This window comes from Myotis lucifugus, unplaced genomic scaffold, assembly GCF_000147115.1.
Source record: "Myotis lucifugus unplaced genomic scaffold, Myoluc2.0 scaffold_104, whole genome shotgun sequence".
NCBI classification, from domain to species: domain Eukaryota; kingdom Metazoa; phylum Chordata; class Mammalia; order Chiroptera; family Vespertilionidae; genus Myotis; species Myotis lucifugus.
This window is the reverse complement of record NW_005871152.1, coordinates 2,210,245-2,216,494: the sequence shown is the minus strand read 5'-3', so window position 1 is coordinate 2,216,494 and position 6,250 is coordinate 2,210,245.

Genomic DNA, 6,250 nt, shown 5'->3' with positions numbered 1-6,250 from the left:
CCGGCAGCTGGAAGGCCCCGATCGGCCCTGATCACCAGCCAGGCCTAGGGACCCTACCTGTGCATGAATTTTGTGCACTGGGCCTCTAGTATTTATATATGATGCAATTTTTCCCTGCCATATGGAGCCCAAGCCCCATTCTCCAAGTTTCATAGCAACCCAAGAGTTAGTAAACAATGTCTCCAAGTGCGGGAAGCTGAGACTCCGAAGGTCACCAGGGACCGTGCCCCACAGTGCCAGCTGGAACCACAGGAAGGCACAGCCATTGTGGACTGGCAGCCAGCCTAGGCAGACACGGCGGCCCCCGACCCTCGTCCATGTGAGCACTGGAACCAGAGCTTAGCTTCACTCAGACATGCAACCTTTCCATCTCTTTCTCTTTTTCTCTGATGTAAAATATTAATCCATAAATCATTAAGCCCATGAGCTTTGGAGTCAAACATGCCAGAGGTTAAGCCTGGCGGTGGGACCTTGTTAACTGTTATGAATTTCACTTTAAAAAAATCTGAAGCCCTAACTGGTTTGGCTCAGTGGATAGAGCGTCGGCCTGTGGATTGAAAGATCCCAGGTTCGATTCTGGTCAAGGACACGTACCTTGGTTGCGGGCACATCCCCAGTGGGAGGTGTGCAGGAGGCAGCTGATCGATGTTTCTCTCTCATCGATGTTTCTAACTCTCTATCGCTCTCCCTTCCTCTCTGTAAAAAATCAATAAAATATATTTTTTTAAAAATCTGAAAATGGGAATAATAATACTGATTTCACAGCACTGCTGTATTAACTGTCTCGTTGCCTAGAATGTAGCAATCACTCAACACATGCCCTAGTACAGAGAAAAGTCTCCTTAGGAAGACTCTTGAATGAGTGAAAGTGTTCACCTAAGGCTATGTAATGACCACTCAAGGGCACTGTGCTCTTATCTTTCCAGGTGGGAGAGAGACTAACTGTCCCAGGTTGCCCAGGACGGAGGCGTTTCCAAGGATGAGGACTTTTAATGCTAAAAGCAGGAAAGTCCTGAGAAAATTGGGACAAGTTGGTCACTCTTAATTATGGTGCTATTTGTTCCTTTCCTGTTTTTGTCTGACCAGTCCAGCTTCCCCAGAAGACAAAAATTGCATTCAAAGAAAATCATTAAATACTTGCTGATTGAACAGATATCGTCATCTTAATAATAATAATAATCTATAATAATAAAAGCATAACATGCTAATTAGACCAGATGGCCTTCTGGACGACCTTCCGGATGAAGCTGGGCTTCCAGGGAAGCCCAGGTCCCGGGTGCCAGAGGGAAGCCAGTGCTGGCAGCCAGGGGAAGGAAGGCATACTCTTGCATGAATTTCGTGCATCAGGCCTCTAGTAATAATAACAATAAGGCATATTTAGAAGGGAACCTAAATCTAGCTGGGATGAATTTAGCAGACATCTCAGAGCTCTAAGAATTAGCACTGGGAAGCTGGCTGTTCTAATGGAGAAGGAGGTAGAAAGAGAAGCTGGGAGACTTGCGTACTTCAGGTAGTACCGGTCTGGTGCTCTGATCCCCACAGGAGGGTGTGGGGGTGGTCAGCCCCACCTGAGGCGTGAGAGCAATAGGAAGAGGTGCAAAAGTGAGGTGTCTGCTGCCCTCAGGAGACGTGGGGCGGGTCTGGAGGGGATGCTGGCTTCGTGGGCTGCAGCCAGGGCAGTTGCGGCCCACCTGTGCCCCAGCCTGGACCCAGAGAAGTCATCGCTCTCCTGGGTAGGAGTAACCATGCTGAGGTTATTCAGAGGAATCCGGGTCCTCCAGAGGGATCCCTCAGCTGTGGCACTGCTGGGGGGTGGGAGAGGGGAGGAACCAAGATCAGGGCACGGCAGAAAATAGAGGCCACACAGGGCACAGTAAGAAATAGAAGGCACTGCTTGGTAGACTCAGAGAGTTCAAGACATAGGCTGTGGTCGTGGCTGAGGTACCAGAAGCTTCTTCTTACTGGGTGCCGGGCAGGTTGTGGTGGGAGTCAATGAGATAATAAATTAATAAATAGCACTACTCATGGCACACAGGCAAAACTTACTCTATGGTAGCTATGATTAGCTTTGCACCTCAAAAATTATCAACTAACATCCCCTGGCATGTAAGCAAGAGACTGAAGATTAAGGCATGGATTTCTTTCCTGTGACTGAAAGTTGTGGAAGTTGTGTTTGTTCCGCCAACATTTTTCATTGGTGCAAACAGGCAGGTGGGGAGATAAGCATCCGGGTCTACAGTGGCTGTTACAGAAACAAGCAGTGATGAGACCTCTCACCCCACCCCCACCCCTAGCCCCATCCCCAGCGGCATCATGACCTCAATTTACCCCACAGACCAAACCCCTAATGTTGCTGATCTATGAAGAGACAACTTATCTCTAAGGATTTGCTCCAAACTTACAGAAGACATATACAAACCATCATTTGTGTTTTTTCTAGTTTTCAGTTCTTATTGTTTTTATTTGTCAATGGTGTAATAAAATGAATGAAAGAAGGCCATGCATGTACTCATGGTGACAACGTGTCACTAAACAAAGATATTGCCTAGGCAATTAGCAATGTCTGCCCTAACGGGTACCAACTGATTAATTTTCAACGAGAAATTGCTGTGGGGATACTGGACGATCAGGGCTAGGTTCCATGAGCCCGATCCCAGTTGGGGTGACTGCCTGGCTTTGCTTTGCTGACCCTGCCCCCTGGGCCATAGCCGATTGTCGCGGGGAGGGAGACAGACACACCCTGGGCCGGGATTTGGAGACTGGGTTGAGAAGCACAGAATTCCCTGGAGCAAAGCTGCAGTAATGGCTGTGCCACCTAGAGCAAGGGTTTGTGAATTCCTAGGACACCAGAGCTCCCTGAGCCCTTCCTCTTCTGAGCCTTTATTTTTCTTTTAATTACACTGCTTCAGATTTTTAAAAAAGTTTTTATTGATTTTAGAGAGAGAGGAATAGAGAGATCCCCCTACTGAAGATCAAGCCTACAACCTGGGGGGGAGGGGAGTGAGGGGTGGTATGTGCCTGACTGGGAATCAAACCCTGACCTCCGGGTTCATGGGTTGATGCTCAACCACTGAGCCACACAAGCCGGCCCCCAGCCTTTCTTGCTCATCTCTCCCAATGACTCTCTAGGAAATAGAGGGTTCCAGAATCCTTCTCTAGGCCTTCACTTCATTTCTCTGTTTAAGTTAAACAGAATCTGCCTCTCTTCTTTACACCCAAATGCTCTCAGGCAATTCCCGCTCTCACCCCCTTTAACAATTTAGAAGTACTGGATGCTGATGAAACCCTTCCCTGCTGAAAACCCTTTTCTCTGAGTCTTTGCTGACTTTGCCTTCTTGTAGCTTCTTCTCCTGTAGCATCTTCTTTGTTTCCACGTGACTCCTCTTCCTCCTCCACCCCTTGGTGAGAAGCTTCACAGAATGTTTTGATTGGGAATCTTTTTTACATTCTCACGTAGCCAACAAAAATTTCAATGAGCCAGAAACCCTGTCCCCTCAATTCCAATGACTCCAAATAGAGTCCAAGTTCTGGACGTACATTTGTGATTGTCTGGTGCCCATCTCCACCTAAGGTGACCCATTGTCATCTCAAATGCAGTGTCTTTAAAACCAGACTTGTCATTTTAGCTTTCATATGATTATTTTTTCTGGTTTTCCTACCTCTACAAGAACAGCACCATCCCTGTAGCATGGGCTTAAATATCAGAGTCATCTCTAATTCCTCCTTCCCATCTGGTCATGCATGAACCCCACTGATTCCAGCTCTGTGGCCTGCTCCCCTCAGCAGCACATGCCCACAGTCACCCCCCGCCCCCCACTTCCCTGGGCGTGCTTGCATTTACATTTCACTTGCTGTTGCAGGAGCTTGCTAACTCAGCCTCCGAAATCAGGCTGTGCCCCGCCCGATTATCTTCTACATTGTTGCCCAGGTCTTCCGAAAACTCAGTTCAAGTCACATTTCCCAGAAGTGAATCCTTTCTATTAGTAGTTCGCACCTGGGAGGCCCAGCAGAATTGCTCAGGAGTTTTGAAAAAGTGCAGATAAGACTTATATTATAACCCAGTCTCCGAGAGTGGGGCATGGGTGTGTGTATTTGAGAAAGCTCCTCAAGGGATCCGGATGTAGACCGTGGTTAAGAGTCATGGCTGTAATGGAACCTCAATAAGGTCTCGTCAATAAGCGGATTTCTCATTGCAATATTATAGGCACCTTTTGGTTTGTGCCGTATCTCCCTTCATTCCTTACATATTCCAAAGTCTGGCCAAATGCATTACAATATCTACTGTTTCCTGAATGCCCCCTGACATCACAACTTTCGTTCGTCTTTTCTTACTACTAGTGATACCCTTTCTTCTCCATTTCGACTTCTCTCAATTATACCTTTTATCCAAGTGCACGCTTAAATGAGGCTAATTTAGATCCTGACATCATAATTTTCATTCGTTTTTTTTTCTTGCTACCAGGAATACCTTTTCTTTTCCATTTCTATTTCTCTCAATTATACCTTTTATCCAAGCTCAAACCTAAGTGAGGCTAATTTAGATAAATACATTTAAAGTACAGAGAATAGCTCTTGAGTCATAATAAGCCTTCCATGAGTGCTAATTAATGTCATTATGATGATGATTATAAATAATAAATTCTACCTCCATGAGTCCGTACCATCCCTAAGTCAGGACTTCTCTCTCTTTCCTCTGTGTGTTCATTGCCCTTGGTTTCCACTCCTTTTAGGATATGTACTTACACGTTCCACTTCGCTCTACAGTTATTTTTGCACCCGCCTTCCCTCTTCTGGAGAAGGGAAACTTTGCTGTCGAACTCTTTCTTGGTCAGAGACTACATCATATTCAAAAGTCTACTTAGTCTTGCTTGCAGTATATGCACAACAAAGTTTCACTCTATTAGATTGGGTTCTCAATGACCTATGTCTGCCACCCCAGCCAGATCCAGATGTTCAAGGACGTTTCCAGCCTCCTTACCCAGCATGCTTTGTCTCAGAGCTGAGCAGAGGAGGAGCCTGCCTCGGAGCCCTTTAAATCAAAAGTGCATTCATGAGGCAAGGGAATTTCCAATTAGTGCTGGGGAAGAAGACATTAATATTTGAGTGCAAACAGGACATGTTTGCCCTGGGAACATCTGGGTGGCCTGGGGCTGCTTCGGCCCACCCATTGTTTGCCTCGGTGACATTCGTGGCTGATGTTTGCTCTCCGGGTGTTTCTGAGCATCGTAAAGAGGAGACAGTTGACTGAGTGGCAACACCAGGTATTTAAGTTGTCCTCTGAGTATTCGGGGCCAGAGCTGTTGAGCAGAATTTGTAACTGATGAACTTGTAGTACTCTTTGAGAAGTATGATGTTCTGTTAAAAGTGAAAATATCTGGGTACTTTGCCTATTATTATCAGGCAGGTGGCTCTCTAAATGGTTTAGAAGGAGGATGCATTTTGAAGAGCAACAGCTTTACCAAAATCCACACAGAGGGTCTTGGCCCATGGCATCATGTCCTAGTGAACAGAACTGGGAATATAGATCCACCTGCTGGGATAAGGGGCAAAGGTGGCTTTCTGGGCACATGCTCCCCTGTTGGAAGGTGTGTATGGGGTGGCCATATAACTTACTGTTTAAACTGGGACGTTGGAAGCAACAGAATAAATTGGGACTATCCCAGGCAAACCGGAACCTCAGAGATGAGATCATCCCTTTGGGAATGGAGTTAGTGACAGCCACTTCTTTCAACAACACATAAGTGCCAAAAGCAGCGGTTCTCAACCTGTGGGTCGCGATCCCTTTGGCGGTCGAACGACCCTTTCACAGGGGTCGCCTAAGACCATCCTGCATATCAGATATTTACATTACAATTCATAACAGTAGCAACATTACAGTCATGAAGTAGCAACGAAAATAATTTTATGGTTGGGTCACAACATGAGGAACTGTATTTAAAGGGCCAGAAGGTTGAGAACCACTGGAAAGAGAAGGTAAGGTGTGAGTCCTGAGAGCAAGTACTAAAAATCTCAGGATGTGCCAGGTTAATCCTGACGTGACTGAACAAACGCTAAGGGGGTGATTCAGTAAATCCCTAACTGAATGCAAGAGTGGGTGTCTCAGTCAGCAAGTCATGCCGTTGGTCGGCTGAGGAGAGTCAGGCCTCTCCTGCAAACACCACCCTGAGACAGTGGGTAGGCATCAGATCTGCCTGAACACTGAGGCTGACACCTGACCTCGGGACTCACACTGCTGCATCCAGTGTCTTCT